This window comes from Phalacrocorax aristotelis, chromosome Z (genome assembly GCF_949628215.1).
Source record: "Phalacrocorax aristotelis chromosome Z, bGulAri2.1, whole genome shotgun sequence".
Taxonomy (NCBI): domain Eukaryota; kingdom Metazoa; phylum Chordata; class Aves; order Suliformes; family Phalacrocoracidae; genus Phalacrocorax; species Phalacrocorax aristotelis.
Window position 1 is genome coordinate 62223178 of NC_134311.1, and position 14070 is coordinate 62237247.

Below are 14070 nucleotides of genomic sequence, written 5' to 3' on the forward strand. Positions count from 1 at the left end.
TTTTTTAAACCTGGTATGCAGACAAGTGTTATCCTGTAGAGATAGAGCAAATTTAGGCATTTTGAAAAAGATGCTGGAAAATGTTAGAAATAATTATTGGGTCATAGCATTTGGATCCCTTATTTTCATGTGAGCATCATTATCGTGTTGTAAATGCAGACTAAATGCCCAGCATCCCCGAAAAGAACACAATAACATACCACATCTGGATCAGAGTGGGTTTATAAAAAGCATTATTAAAATGAGCTGACAGGATTAACCACTGTAACTGAAGAAAATAAAACCCACATTTTCCCACTGAATGTGAGCTGCACTTTTACCATATAGGGCAGTATGTGTCTCTCTTCAGTTGCTAGCAAGAATCGATCCAAACATTTTTTTTTTCCTGATTTTAACTTCAAGGCTAATCAGTGCAATCATCTCCTGTGATGATCCACAGAGCTCTGTGGTGGTGATGGTTGTTGTTTTGTTGAACACTTCCCTGAGAAATAGATTTCAGCTGGGGGCAATGTCATGTGTTGTCCCCCCTCCTGTGTCTCGTTGTTGTGTATCTAAATTCTGTGCCCAAGGGCAACTTCTTTCTCCCTGGGTATATGGGTATTTCTCTGTGTCTTTCATGCTGGGCAAAAAGTATTAAATAATTCTGACTTTGCTGCTGCTATGCTCTGATTAGGCAGCTAAAAAGGGGGGTAGCAATGACATGGAGGATTTGCTTCAGCTGCCTGCATGCTTGCTGGGAAGCTCTCTTGGTCAGTCTGCTCAAGTGCATTCAGGAAACCTCTGTAGATTCATTCCCATCATGGTGGGCACCATGCAAACACGCAATGAGAAAGGGTGCTTGTTCTGAAGATCTTTGGTTCTGCAGAGAAAAAAACAGATATGGACTGAAGTGTGCTCAAATACATGCTGCTTTAAGTGAATTCACCCCAATAGTGGGTCTCAGAATGGCAGTCCCAGATGGCATTGGGTTTGCCAGGCCATGTTGGGCTGCTCTAAGGAGACCGCCCACTGGGGCGGGAGGTTAAGACAAAGACCCCAGATACAGAAATGGTGGTTCCAGCAGGGTACACAGTTTGATGTCCAGCTTACTGTGCTCAAGCTCATCAGCTGAGAGGAGGTTCTCCATGAGCAAGGGACACATATGAGAGGTGATTTGTGACAATAGCCCAAGCCCACAAGCCCCTCTCCGGCTTCGCCCCAGCCCCCTGGTCACACTGTCCCAGTGATGCCTCTATCTCCTGGTAGGGTTTAGTGACAGAGGGGGAAATCTTGTGGAAAGCCCCACTGCCTGCCCCACTCCTCCCGGCATCCAGCTTGGAGATGGCAAAGCAACCACGCTGCAACCCAGGTCCACCATGGCAAAACAAAGGGACACTCTCAGCTGTAGGAGGAGATGGTGTGGTGCTCCAGGAATGCAGCCATCAGATAACCTGCAGGGACTCTTGGTTCAGCAGCGTAAAAAAGGTAAATTATTTCACTGGTTTACCACCACACTTTATTTTTTCCCAGTAATCATTGGTTTAAAAAATGTCCTAGCTTGCTGAGGTTAAACTTTTGTGGCAGGTATCTTTTGTTGTGAGAAATGGAAGCAGCCTGCACTGGTACCCAGTGAAAAGATGGAAGTCTGTTGTGGACTTCCATGCAAGCTGGGATGAACCTTAAGGCTGCAGCCCATCTGTCCGTTTTGTCTTAATTTACCCAAAACTGGGGGTAGTATGACCAGTCCTGGGGTGGCCTGCTGAATACAAAGGCATTTTGAGGGCCATAGAGGACCTCAGATATGACAGGATCAGGCCCTACAGCTGCAATAGCTGATGACCAAGTATAGAGAAATTTGCATGGCTCAAATAGGTGAGAAAGGAAAGGGGACTCTAGCAACATGATACCAGGAGCTGTGTAATTTGAGTGAAGGTAGAGAGAGAGGGAAGGTGGCTCACTGGCTATGATAACTGAGTAACTCCTCTCTTTCTGCAGCTGAACTCATAGGGGACAAGGCACCCATAGCTCATCATCTTTTGAAGATGGCAGTGAAGCATCCTCTGCTGACCAGAAAAAATAGCAACTTGCATGTCAGATCTGACTTACCTGCTGGGGAGGATCAATGGGATACTGTCAGAGGGAGGAGGTAAGTACTGATTGTGAATATCATACAACCACCCTGGCCATGCAGTCTCCCCAACCAGCCCCACAACAGTGGACAATTTCTGAGTTGTGGTCAGAGCCTGGCAGGCCCCAGCATTTAACTGCAAGGTAGAAAAGGCAGCTGGCTGCACTGCCAGGCAGAATAGGGAACCTTTGTTCCCTACCCATGATGTCCTCAGCCTCAAAATATGGGTGGTTTTCTGGGGAAGGAAAATGGCAGGGTGCTACACATTTACCCCGGCCAACTCCCCCACTGCCTTTGCTCTGCCCAGATCCTGCGCGCTCTTTCAATGGGGCAGTATTTGTCTCCTGCAATAAGCATGAGCACACCCATGGAAGTGCAGTGAGTCAAACCACTATCCACCTTCTTTTGTAATTACCTTGATTTTCTGGATCTCCAGCATGCCTGAGCACCTGCTTATACACTGCCAGAATTCGTCATGGGAGTGTAAAATGATGGATCCCTTCTATATCTCTGGGCTTCTTTACAAAGTGCAGGGAATCTCTGCAAAATGAGATCATTCAGCCAGAGACAGTGTGAGAGACAGCTGAAGTAAAGGATGTACACCTGCACTAGGCAGTTCAGCAGCAAATAATGAATAATTAGCTCTCTGCCTGCTGATTATCTGCCTCTGGCATGATGCCCAAGAGGGACAAGGGGAATATTTCCTTCTGCAGGTTGTTGGTAGCCTCTGAAGACTGCAGATAAGGTAAGAAGCAAAGAAAAATGTTGCTTTCCTAGACATCAGAAACGTTTCCCTTGGATCAGCCTTCTTTGTAAAAACACTGTTGTGCCTTTGATTTGCTAAATTGCAGACACCAACAAACCTGTAAAGTAGGTTTGTAATGTAAAACATTGAAAAAAAATTATGTGAGCCAAAAGTCTAGCTGTCTCTGGTGTAACTCAGCTGAATTAAGTGGAGTTACATGGGCAGAGGGTGGAGGCTGTGAATTTCATCAGTCTGAGAGATCTCTTTGAATCTCTCACATTTTCATAATAGAAAAAAGGAACATCTGGACATATTGTGCAAGGGCCACATTCTGCTTTCAGTTGTGTTGAGGCAAACCCAGTTGTCCCAATGGGACTAATCAAGATTTACCCCAGGACAAACAAGAGCAGGAACTGCCACCATAGATTTGGCTTTGCTGCTTTGCTGTCTAACCTTAACCTGTTTGTGTCCAGCTTACACTAATTTTCTGTATTTTCCTCTTCCTGAATGAGGCACAGGAGGAGGGAAGGCAGAACTTAAGAAACCTCCAGTTTTTCCTTTGAGTGAGTTTTTAATCGTTCTTAACATTCTCCAAAAACCTCTGTCCTGTATGTACTCTTTCAAAACGTCTTTTCTCTCTCTGGCAACCTGTAAATTACTCCTGCTACCTTCCTCCCCCTCAACATTGCTTATTCTTCTTTACTTTTCACTTCCAGTAAAGAAGAGTGAGCAACTGAGAGTTTTGTTGTTGTTTTTCTTTTCCCACTGTCTCCAAAGGTCTCAGCTAAGAAAACAAAACAAGGCAGCTCACTCAGGGTCGTGCTGGGAATTGTACTTTTCAACTGTCTCCACTGTATGCCTCTGACACTCTTCAGACTATGAAGAGTTTAGGGAACAGGAAGAGGCTGTCAAATGCAGCAGTCTTACACTTGTTTGATTTATCTCTTATTCCTTTCCTTACTCTGTAACTACACCTTCAATTCTGTCTTCTTCTGGTCAGAGCCAAATCCAAAGCTGTGATTTTTTGAGAGTAACGAGTGAATTCAGGTGCCCAAGCGAGACTCGCAGGCAGGGCATGATTTCTGGAGATGTGCTCTGAAGACATAAGCTCAAACTCCTTCAGCAGGGCAGCTCAAACACTTTGTGAAGGCAGGGCCTCAGTGTAAGCATCCCAAAAAGAAGGCACCAAAAAGCCCTGTGGTACAGCTTTGCATCTGGAGATGCTTGGCAGTCAGAGCCAGCCTCACTCTTTGCTGGGTGCTGCACACGGGTGCTGCCTTCTACATTTTGCTGTGACACACGAGGGCTCAGATTGTGCCTGCTCTGCTTTTCCTTCTGGAACGACTATCACAAGTCCCCTGACACCTTTTTGCTGCTGCTTATATTTATAATGGGGAAAAGCGGGTATTTGCTGCTGAAGTCCCTAGAAAAGTGTCTGCAAAGAATACAGGCAGCAGCCTTTCCTACTTGCTGTTGCCTTTCCTCCAGCTCCCTGTGCTGCTTTCCCCGGAGGCACCTGGGAGCTTGTGACATGTTGTGCTTGATGCCACTGCAATTTTAAAATAATTGTATTTGTTCCTGAGAAAGAAATGTTCTTGCCCTGGTAGACATGAAAAAGCATCTCCACACAGACATTTCTTGATACTTTTTGCCAAAACTAGACCAGTGAAGCAGGAGTTGATGCTCGAATAGCCTTGGCATAAGGACAGGCTGATGCATGTAATGCATATCATTAAAAATAGTTAGCACAAAGAAATGGTTGTTATTTCGCTCAAATTGAGCTGGACTCAGTAGCTAATTAAGTACAGACTTTTTCCATGGTTATATGCAGTTTTCAAATTCCTATAACACAAACTGTTTTAGAGGATAAGTTAAATACAGAATGCATTGAGTTTGGTAGAGAAAGTTTAAAGGTCTGCATTTTCCCACCAAAGCTATTTGATATCAGCTACATAGTGGGTGTGTGTGTGTGTGGAGGGGTTATGACCTCTTGTATTTTTACAACCATTGCCATGATTTCATAATACTGGCAACGGTCACTTCAAGTGAGGGACTAGACTTTATTACTATAATTATATGCTAGTATGTGGGCATAAAACAGAAAAACTTTTCTGTAGATAAATGCCAGTAGCAAAATCCTTTTGTCCAAAAAATATTCCTTTAGTAGTGTTATGAATATTATATTAACCTCAATAAAAGCTATGCCAGAAACGTCTAGTGTACATGGCACAAGTTCTGTGTTCTTTTCAGCAGCTGTGTTCTAAGAAATGAATATACTCAGTGCTGAGAGCATGCAGCACCTTTCCTTCACAAAGCATGTCAGAGATGTTCAATCATTACTTATAATGGCCTATTGTGGGAGATAGTAACACCATTTTAAATGGGGGAAACTGAGGCAGGGAGGGTAGAGTTGCATGTAGTGAATGAAATTTTGGGTGCCCCCACTGCAATGTTGTGGGTATGTCTGGATAGCGTGGTGCAGGTGCAGGGTGACACAGGGCGAACCACAGGGATCCAGCCAGACCAACGCTGTTTGAGTTTCTGGGGAGGTGCAAAAGGGAAGGATGAATCCTGCAGAAGAGATGTGGCGCTGAGGTCCATCCCCACTGCCCCCAGACAAACCCCTTCTGCTGCAGGGCAGGTCATTGCCCTTGGATCCCATCCATGTGGGAGCTCCATCAGCAAAGATGAAGGAGGGGATGAGAAATCAAAGAAGACAGGAGAGTTTTGTTGAGATCCATCACTCTTCAAATATACTTGTAAGGCCTTTCGCCCAGCTATAAAAGCTGCAAAGCCACCAATGAAAGCTGCCTGCTAGTCAGCTAAGCCTGACTTGCCTGAAGCCTGGTCTTTGGGTGATGCATGAGAATAAAATGCAGACTGGGTAGTTAACAGTCTGAGTTGAGAGATCAGCACCCAGGTAGAATGGCTTCTGCATCACAAAGAGAGCTGGAAGTGGTGGGGGCAGCTGATCTCCAAATTTGAGAAGACTATGGGGTGGGGTGGTGGGGTGGGGTGGAGAGAAGTTTTGCATTTTTAGCCTAAGCAAGAGGTGGCTTTGCCATCAGAAGTTATTTCACTTGACATTTCTCCCCTCCTGAACCCGCACCAATCTCAGGCAGAGTGGGGGCTGACAGCCGGTGAGGCAGGGGCCTCAGCATGGGACTGCTCCTCTCAGCAATGGCTGAGCAAGACTATACTTCTCTTGGCAGAGTTAGTTTTCTCCATAGTAGCTAGTATGGGGTTATGTTCTGGATTTGTGCTGGAAACAGTGTAGATAATTCAGGGACATTTTAGTTACTGCTGAGCAGGGCTTACAGAGTCAAGGCCCTTTCTGCTTTCTGCACCAGACCACCAGTGAGCAGGCTAGGGGTGCACAAGAAGTTGGGAGGGGGCACAGCCGGGACAGCTGACCCCAGCTGGCCAAAGGGACATTCTATACCATATGGCATCATGCTCAGCATATAAAGCTGGGGGAAGAAGGAGGGAAGGAGGGAAGGAGTGATGTTCGGAGTGATGGCATTGGTCTTCCTTACTGACCATTATGCATGATGGAGCCCTGCTTTCCTGGAGATGGCTGAACACCTGCCTGCCCATGGGAAATAGTGAAGGAATTCTTTGTTTGCTTTGCTTGTGTGTGTGGCTTTTGCTTTGCCTATTAAACTGTCTTTATCTCAACCCACAAGTTTTCTCACTTTTACCCTTCCAATTCTCTCCCCCATCCCACCGGGGCAGAGTGAGTGAGCAGCTGTGTGGGGCTTCATTGCTGGCTGGGGTTAAACCATGACAACTCACTAGCAATTTAGCTAATAGAATTATATGTCTAATAAAAGGGGTATAAAAACCAATGAACTATTGATCTTGATTTTTTTTAACATTTATTTCCCTGTCCCTGTTTTCAAATAAGGTGATGGAGTAATACAGAGTAGTATACTCATCTCTGCAGACATTCAGTGTTTTTCTCCGCTGTCTTTTATTCCAATTGTATTAAATTTTCCATCAGGAAAGAAAAATGTCCAATTATATAAATAGCATATTATGCTGGAAAAGGAAATTGATTCAACTTTGTCTCAGTTAACATGTTAGCATGGAATCAGTAAAATTACTTTTTGTGAATATTTCACAATGTCATTTTGAGTACTTTTCCCTATTTGTTAGTGATCTTATTTTGACAGGTAAAATTAGTTCTAGTTAATTGCCTGATAGCATATGGAAGCAATGTTGACATACGGCTGAATAACAAGCTATTATTATTAACCATTTGCTATCAGCCCTATAAGCCATGCAGTATCCGGTGTGTTCTGTGTTTCTGCTTGACTGAAACTTTTATAAAGAAAGAATGTTATATAATCAATAAGGTGCTTTTTGATATGTTTTCAGTATAACTCTTTGTTTTGCTATAAGCTAAGAAACAGAGTTCTATTCACAGATTTAAAAAATGTGAAATGACCACTAATAATGAATTATATGATTTTGTTACCCCAGACTGCACTCATTATTTATAGCCATGTAAATATTCACAGAACAAATCTAAATAAATGAGGATATTGCATATTTCTAATGACAAATGCTTGCAACAACTCATATTTCAAAAAAATTCATACATGTAAACATGCAGCAGTGGTCAGGCCTGCCATAACATAACTTTTTCAATATTTGAAGAGCAGGAACCACTAATAATTCCAACCAGCATGAACATACATTTTAGCTGGCTGTACTTAAAATGAAAGGTCAGGAGGAATACAAGCACAGCTACAGGAAATAGGGATGGTTGAAATGGCAAAAGATATCTGAGATTAAAAACAGAGACTCATCCAAAGCAAGGGATGCCATCTTTTGACTGTTGACGAAGAACGTCCTGTAGGCAATTCAGACATGAAGCCTCAGTTCTTTGTATTTTATTTACTGTACTCTGAGTAATAGCACAAGGCCCTTGTACTTCTGAAATAAACCCACATCTTTGACAGGAAACTCTTACATAGAGAGGCTGCAGCCTGTGTGGGCGTTCGATCAGGATGCAGCAGAAAGAGGCCTTGTGGGCTCCTCTGTCCCCTCTGCAGAACACCTGTCAGAGGGGGAAAGCCAGGAAGGTGCCTGTCCCCTGCAATATGTGCAGATGTTGCTGCTCCTCAGCTGCCTTTGGACACACTGGTAGGATGGAGGTTAGAAGCTGCGGCTGGCTTGTGGCTGCCATGACAGGGATGTTTTATATCAACATTTATTTATGTCAGAATTTTATGGTGATGACAACAAACTGGGTGGTGCACCACTGCCAGTGAAGTCCATTGCCTCTTCTCACTGAGAGCGCAAATTATTTTGGTTATAGGATTCCTTTCCTCGTTATTATTTCCATGGTACAAATAGAGTGATGTGCAAGACAAGGTGATAGACTGGAAGAATTTACACCCGAAGGCCTGATTCTGCCATGCTCATTTTCAGAGCCGTACTTGCTCTGTTTTCAGTATGGTTGTTCTGGTATTGACAGGTATTTACAACCCTATAACAATTTTGAAATTTGAATCAAAAGGAAAACTACTACATGCGAATGTCAGCCTGATGCTTGAATGAGTAAGGATGACCAAAGCTAATCTGTCTCACTCCTGGCACCAGGTACAGTTTTAAGAAGTAGGTGGAGTGTGTAGCATGTTCGTGATTGAAAACAAGGAGGCAGCTATTAAGAGTACCAAAAGTGATGGCTGAATACAATGTTGTTCAATCCAATGCTCAGGCAAGGGCACTGAATTCCCCTTCTACTCACCTAACAAATATTTTTGTCACCGTTTCCCTCAGCTGACACAGTCTTTTCCAGGCACAGTGTTCATCCTCGCAAAAAACAATGTTAAGCTTTACTCAATGACTGTAACAGATCTTCACTTCTTATTCAGCAAGATTAATGAGCAAAGACTGCCAATAGTCTGGGAGATCACATCTGGAATGTTAGTTGGAAATACTCAACATGAAACTTCAAAGTTCACTAAGGATAAAAGGTATAAGATAATTCTATTGTATTCATGTTTTAATAATTATTATTCTCAAACTCCCACCCAACTTCTCTGTCTCATGGCATACAGATAAAAGAACAGAAACCAGTTTGGTCTCTCTTTTGGTGCTTGGGACCACAACAAGATGGAGAGAACACTACCAGGGCAGGATAGGGCTGATCTGAGGATCTGTATAGCCATCCCATACTGTCTAGCCCCTGGCTAGAAAATGAAAACATATTTGGGGGAAGACGAGACCTCAGAGTAAGTCCCTGAATAAGCAAACATTAAGACATTTGCTGTGTAATCTTGAGATTATGAAACTACATTGCTCATTTTGTTCTGTTGAAAGAATAGGAAAGAATAACCCAAGTCAGAGACCTTGTTCAGTAACTAAAACATCTGAGTTGGCTGAGCAAAAAAGATATCTGCCTCTAAATTTATTTCACAGTGTGTGCAGAGCAGCAAAGAGCATGCCTGGGAAGGAGCAGCTTGCTGTATCAGCAAGGGGAATAAAAGTGCTTTCCCCTTCCCGATGGAGGTATAGTGACTGAAGAATGGACGCAAGCTTCTTGTCTCAGTTTTCTTGGCTTGGTTTTGGTGTAGCACTCAACTGATGTGTGTGAAACCCTGGCAGGCCACGAACCATGTACTGACACGGGCAGGAGCCAAACTTGCACTGGTCCTTGTGTGCCAGGTGGGTGCTAGGGCTGCAGGAGGAGTTGGGTGCTGAGGCCAGCCACAGGCAGGGGAGCAGGAAAGCCAGCAGGGAAAACAAACTATATATGTCAAATGTATCAAAATATATCAAAATCCCAGTGATATATCAATTCCCCCAGACAGTTCAGTGGTTTTCCTAAAAACTGTCTTAAACATGGCAGACCAGTACTTGCTGATATAAATTTAATATTTTCCATCAGTTTATTACTATCTCTACCTGCCTTTTCTGGATCATACCTTTTTTCCTCCTAGATGGTTCATTTCCTTTCCCCAGAAACAAACACACCATTATGTGAAAATACCACTCATTGTGGGAAGTCTGCTTTTCTGCCCATTTCTGTGCTTCCAGTAAACTTCAGTCTCCAGGTCTAATGTTGCAGCTCAGGGACAAAGTCCTTTGTTTTCCAATTCTGCAAGGAAATATTTGTGTGTGAACTTTACAACTAGTGTCCAGCATTTATCAGAAAAATACATAAAATTGTGCAATACAGTTTGTCATAATATCATACTTTGCAGAAACTGTTTATTACTTGTCTATTTTTAAAGTTATGCAGAGAGGGGGAACCCAGCATACCTCACATGGGCCACTTCTCTGCTCAGGCACACTGGATACCAAATGGGACCATTTACATTTGCAGCTGCTGGTACATATGCTAAAATTAGACCAAATAAAAAATAGCAGCTGCATGGGTAGAAACAAACCAAAGCTGATTCACAGATGAAAGGCAGCTTAGGAAACTCAGGCATTGCAGCTAGATTTGACACAAAGGCTGGTCTGGTGTAAAAGCCCCGTGCTTATGAAGATACAATAGCCCATAATGGTAAGCCAAAACTATGTTCTGCTCAAGCCCCTTGCTGGGGAAATCCTTTCAACGTCCTGGACTTTTTCTTTTTCCTTTTCTTTTTTTTTTTTAACATATGTTACAATGTCTTATTATGTAGGAACACACTTCCCTTTAACATGTCTGTCTTCTTCTATCCCCTCAGCCACCCCCACAAACTTTCCTTGGACAACCACACTCATTGTGGCCAATGCCAAGAAAAGCCCACTCTCTGCTTGTGTCCAGTCCCATAATGCCTGCTAACTCCATGCCAAGACATTGACAGAGTGCAGGATCTTTCTTTGCAACCGTGTCATGGGCTATGTTTTTTTATAGGATTCCCTCTCAAAATGCTAGTGCAGTGGAACTTTATGACCTCTTCCACCAGCATCTCCATCTCATGTTGCTGCATGCATTATATTCAGATAAAAGGATATAGTGTGGATTTTAAGGCGCAGTCTGTGTTACAGAGAGGAGGGTGCTGAAGGGGCAGACCAACACAGTCCACACTCTCTAAACAGTCAAACTGGACTTTCCTGGGGCAGAAAGTACAAAAAATTCCAACTGGTTTTCATATGAAGTCTCCGCAAAATTCCTTCCAGCAGCATTTAATTTAAAATATGCAGTTTTGTTACAAAGGCTCGTGGCTGGGACCCTCCTGGTCATAGCAATGCAAGATAATATGGGACGTGCAGGATTTCTGGGTGGTGTGTTGCAGAGATCCCTGTGACTTAGCACAGAGTCAGTGAATGTTTGTTACCCTTGCGTCAGGCTCTGCATTCCCCATTACCCTTGTTTCCAGGCAGGTTTCTTGGCTCAGACTCCTCGCAAGTGCAGTGCTTTAGGTCCTGGGAGCAGTCAGCACTCCCGAAGTGCAAAGCAGATCTTTTATCCCCAGGTACCAGAGAGAACATGGCACACAGTCTGGTGTCAAGTTTCCAGGCAGCTTTACTTCCACACCTGCGCAAAGTGGAGGAGAGGCTTCACCACCTTGCAAGGGTTCAGATACCTTCTTCTCTCTAGCTCTTCCCTGTCTCCAGTCCCAGGCCCTACCAGGATACTGCCTGGCAGCAACATCACCTCTGCTAGGCTGCTTCAGCAGCAGTCTCTTATCACTTGCCTGTGCAGGACTGTGCCAGTTATAGACAAACATGAATCCAAGTGCTTCAGCCCCAATTCCTCCTTGGACCATATGGATGAAAAAGTGAGGCAAAGGTTTTGCTCTGGCACAGGTTACCAACAAGTTAACTTGCACTCAACCTCAAGTGGCTTCTCTGAGCATGTCCATCCATTGCTGGGGAAGCAGAGGTGTTGGGGTGCCTCCATGGCACATTCCCGCACACCCGCTCCCTGTCCCAGGGGTAAATTCCAGCAGAGCCTTGTGGCTGCCTGGCAGGCACTCTGCATCTGCAGCACTGCCAGGGCTCTAACATAAGCACAAGCCTTAGAGGACAAATTGAGGACTTTTCCTGGTAAATGGCCTGCCTCCATCGCTGAGGTAGCAGCACTCAGACCCAGGCTGAATTCCTTCTTCACTCTGTAAAGCCTTATTTAAGCCTTTTCTCCTAAGCCTACAGACCCACCCTCTCCCTTCTATAAAATTCTTGGACTTACTTTTATTTTCAGGACTTGGATCCAGATTCAGCCAGGAGGTGGGACAATGTCTTCCTATCCTCCATGCTCTGGTGCTTGGAGCACTCCGTGGGAAAATATGAAACAGACAGTAAGCCTCTTCGGGCTGAAGATGGAACTAAACCTGTTTCTTCTATTTTGAGAGCTATTAAATTAGAGAAGGGACTGCTCAGTAAGCATCAGATCTGGACACCTGAATGAGCAGAATTTGATATACCTTGGGAGTGCTCAGCCAAACAACAGGAGCAGCTGTATTCAAGAACAGGAACTTTTTGAATTGCAATTTTTTTCCAAGGCATCGCAATTCTGCTTAAGCCTTCCTATAGGTGATTCCTCCCCTTACTGAGGCTTAAGCACACTCCTTAATGGTAGATGACCTTGGATGCCATAGCAGCAGACAGTGGGTGGGTCTGAAAGCTCTCATCCTGGGCCAGTTGTGAACCATGCCACAAACCCTATTGGTAGCCCTCCTGTGAATTGGGCCTTTGTTAGCGACTGATGAGTAGGATGTTCAGAGAACTTGGGAAAGTATGCTTGGCAAGTAAACTCACCTAACTAATAATAAAAATGGTCTTCAAATTTGCCAGGCTTCTTTGCCTGAGGCGAGCACAATTAAAGTCAATGAGTTGTTTAATGTGAGGAAATAACAAGAGAGGGGAAAAAAAAAGCACACTGTTCCCTGATGCTGTTTTGGAATTTCTCTTGTGTAGATCCTCCTCTGGATTGTCCATAAAAGCCTTTGGCATGCACCCTGCAGAGAAATCAAGAAGCATAACAGAGATATGTGAGTCTGCTGAGAGCTATATCCTACCTTAGCATGGGGATGGAATCTCTCATCTAAGGCACGTTTCATCTCTATCTGGCAGGGACATATTTGATTATGGGTGTTTTAACAAGCCAGAATGCTTTCGGGGAGCACTCCCAATAACATGGAGAGCTGTTTCAAATACACTGGCAAACTGCAATCCTCCTCCACAAAAGGCCCAGAGCAGGTGCTAATTATGGGATGGGTGTAGCACATACCTGCCTCCGGTGGGGAAGAACCAAGCCTGAGAACTGCATCTCCATAGATCCAACCAATGCAATCTCCTGTGTTAAAGCAGGAGGCAGAAAATACTTTTAATACTCAAGAAGAGACACACTCCCTGCAGATAAGGCAGGAACTAGATTTAGAAACTGTCCTCCTTCTGACCTGGACCTTTTCACCATTTTTCCAACACTTTTCACTGTCACCTCTCATCTTAAGGTGTAGCAGCCCTGAGCATTTTTAAGAGGCAGACACGTACAGAGAGCTTGCAGGTTAAATTAAGCGCTAAATTTGTAAAATAAATATGGTGCTAATCCCGGGCTTTGTGAAGACTTATTTAATTCTTTGAGTTCTGCATCTTAATTGACTCCTTACATAACTTACTGTGGATTTTGTGTCCTTTCCTAGATAATGTATTGGTTATCTTGGCTTGAATGAGAAGAACAAATTTCTAGGTGGTAGTTTCTGTTACTCTGCAGTTCCTAGTTCACTACCAATGGATTTTTGTTTTTTCTAATAGCAAAGAAATAGATGAAGGAGAGAGTTTGCTAGCTATGCCTAACCTGTACCTTTGTATTGTGATAGAAGAATCACAAAGGTGAAATTTCCTTATTCTTTTCTTATACTATAAGCTGTTCATTGGGATTCAGGAAGAATTCTCCAAAGTATAAGGGTGCACTATGATGTCAAACCATTACAATGTAGAGTAAGGACACATTGCTTCATGCTGGAACATGCCAGGGACAGAGTTATGCCCTGGTCTTTCCTTTGCTGCTGGTTATTTCTGAGACCAAAGATCTCAGTAACACTTTGGTCTGGACAGTGCTAAAGGTGCAAGAGCACAAGATGAGAGGCAACATTGTATTGGCCAGAGCCTTGAGGTATGGCTGTCACACAGCTGAGCATGCCGGAACCTACCACAGGTTTCCAGTCTCTTGGATTAGTTTTATCAGAACATCACATTTTAATCCAAAGGAAGATGGTCTTTAAATGGGAAGACTCAGACCTGCTGTGTGAGATAGATTAAAACACATCTC

General features: G+C 43.8%; 1 long non-coding RNA gene across 1 annotated transcript in view; it reads left to right on the forward strand.

Annotated features, from left to right (window-relative positions):
• The first annotated feature begins 2656 nt into the window (after positions 1-2656).
• The window catches only part of LOC142050366 (uncharacterized), a 44139-nt gene continuing 32725 nt past the window's right edge, over positions 2657-14070 (forward strand). The window contains exon 1 of the long non-coding RNA XR_012658002.1: positions 2657-2852. This is a non-coding gene — a long non-coding RNA (uncharacterized LOC142050366). The remainder of the gene's footprint in view (positions 2853-14070) is intronic.